Source organism: Otolemur garnettii, unplaced genomic scaffold (genome assembly GCF_000181295.1).
Source record: "Otolemur garnettii isolate 467f Iridium unplaced genomic scaffold, OtoGar3 scaffold00058, whole genome shotgun sequence".
NCBI lineage: Eukaryota > Metazoa > Chordata > Mammalia > Primates > Galagidae > Otolemur > Otolemur garnettii.
In genome coordinates this window covers 1,041,660-1,044,468 of record NW_003852453.1, presented here as the reverse complement: position 1 = coordinate 1,044,468, position 2,809 = coordinate 1,041,660, and positions in this window count along the sequence as shown.

Genomic DNA, 2,809 nt, shown 5'->3' with positions numbered 1-2,809 from the left:
TGGGGAGGGGAGGACACAAGCGTGTGAGATGGCGGTTGGATATCAGAGCCTGGGGAGGGTAATGGGGAGGGAGGATAAAGTGTGGATGGTCAGTGGGTGCAAAACTGTAGTTAGATAGGATCACCCTCAACAATAGGGAGGGTGTACTTTCAAGTAATCAGAAGTGCGGAATTGGAACGTTCCTAACCCAAAGAAATGACAAACGTCTGAGATGATGGAAGCCCAGTTCCTCTGATTTGATTAATTCACATTATATGCCTGTATCAAAACATCATGTGGATCTATAAACATATACAACTATCACATACCCATAATAATTAATTTTTTTAATTTAAAAAATAAATGAAAAACAGCAATAATGGCAACCAAGGGAAAGTCAGAAGTCGGATACGGCTGGTGGGCATGTCCTCGGGGATACCAGCTGGGTGCAAATGCTACTGGTGTGGCCTTAAGAGGAGAAGCAGAGTTTCCAGTGTGCGAGGTGCAGAGCTCAGAAACGTGAGGAACACCCAGCGGAGGGCGGGCGGAGGAGCAGTGATGGGGATGCGTGTGAGCAGGTTGTTCTCGGCTCGTGGCAAGTCACTGAGCTCCCTCCTGTCTCCATTTGCAGAGGGGAGCATCTGACAGCAGCAGAAAGAGAGTGAAGGCAGTGTGTCTGTGTGAACCCTTCCATGCCAGTACAGAATTTAGATGGAATTTAAATAAAAATGCACAGGGAAGCGAAGGTGTGTCTGTGATTCAGCCAATTTGAAGACTGGCAGGGACAAAGGGAATCCGCGTGCTCGGTGTGGCCCTGCCAGCTCCGTTGGCACTGGGAGGTGTCGCCTCCAAAGCCCCTGTGCTCTGCGTCCCAGCCAAAGAGGCTGCAGGATCTTGCTGTTCACGGAGCACTGGTCAGAAGTGGGGTGTCAGTGTGAAACCCCCCAACCCCCAAGAAGTCTGGACTTTGTCAGCAGCGTGGAGTCGAACAAGGTTTCTGAGCAGAGGAGGAACTGGACCTGGTACAAGCCTTACAGGAGACCTGGTGGGAAGGCGTACTCAGAGCAGCAAGCTGAGAGAGTCAAAGAGGGGAGATGAAAAGTGGAAAGTGGGAATTGAGGGAAATCATGTCAGGGCCCTGCCTCTACTTGGCTAGTGTGAGCCACCCGCCCTGCACCATCCAGCCAGAGTCTTCTCACCAGGATAGCTTCAAGCTGTAAGCCTGCCAAGATGGGAGGGGGCCCTAAGTGGGCACTGGGGGAGGAAATCTTTCTGGGAAGAGAGGCATTAGGAACCCTGGTGAAGCCCTTTTCAACCACATCAACCAATGATCCCTGGGAAATGAAAGGAGAAGTGGGTTCCTGCTGCCCCTCTGGCCCCTCATCCCTCCACTCCCCTTCTTCCCACACCCTAATCCTGAAGTGTCCTCTGGCCACCAAGTCCACCTATTTTCCTGCAAAATTGGTTAACTCCTGAGGGACTGTTATGAAAGCACTTTGGTGAGTCCCCCCTTTTAATGTGCAAAACATCGCCCATCCCACTGCCCAGCCTCCCCCCTGGGTAACCCGGTGACCTACTTCCTCTGTCTATCACTGACATAAAAGCTGTTTAAAGACCCATTTTCTCCTCCTGCCCCATCATTATTACCATTGTTCTAGCTGTCAAGAGACCTTGGTAAGGAAAAGAATGCTGTAACTCAGGATCAGCCTCCCAGAAAACACTCAGAATCACAGGTAGGCAGAGAATAAAGGAGAATCCAAATGCATCCCAAAGTCATTTTCGCCTCCCACTCCCCACCGTGACCCTGACAATGACCCTCATTTGTGAAGTGAATGAAGACCAGCTCCTGCACATCATGGAGAGCATCCTGAGGGTTGCTTGCTGCAGTCTCCACTTAAGCATCAGAATTTTCCCTCCTCCCCTACAAAAGAGCAATATATTTTAGAAATGCTCTGATCTCTTATCTACAATCAGCAGGGGAAAAAATGTATAATTTAGCTCACTTTGAGCAGTTGATGTTCAGACTGGATTCCAAAAGCTGGTGATGTGGGTAATTGGCAACTCTCTGTCACTAAGGACTGTGACAAACACTGCAGAGAGAGGTGACTTGGAAGCCTGCGTGTGCCCTGTCAGGGGTGGGGTGTGGCTGGCTGGCTTCAGACACCTCTCATTTTGGCAACAGCAGCTTTAATGGTAGTGAGCTACCTCTGCTAATGTGGCCAAGTCATCTTAATTAAGGCCAGAGCCTCTTCATTAAAAAGAAATGGGACTCAAGTTCAGAAATCCAGGGTGAGCTACACAGTGGGTTGGAAGGGATGGAGGGCACTCCCTGAATCTGGCGGGAGCATGTGGGGATTTAGTGGCCTTTTATAAAGCAAGTCTCAAATTAAAGGCCACGTAGCTAACCGGGCCAAGGGAGGCAGTTTACTGAGAACGAGTGACTCTGGGGCTTGGCTTAGAGCAGTGTTTTTCAACCTTTTTTTATCTGATGGCACAATTAAACCTATAGTTCAACTTCCAAAGCACACTTAAAGTATGTTGATCCAAAAAAAAAAAAAAGAGTAAATATAAGAATATACTTACTATGCTTTGAACTTCTTTTGAAAATAGTTTGACTAATGATCTTTAAAAATCTCCGTGGCACACCTAAGATCCTCTCACAGCACACTGGCGGAAAATCACTGGCTTAGATGTCGCACACATCCCACTGTTTTCTTATCAGGAGCTGGCCCTCTGTTTGCAACCCTGCTGGGGATCCCCCAAGTTCTTCTTCCACACTCTAAGGCATTCATGTAGACTCCTCACCCCCGAGAGCTTGAAACCCACCAGC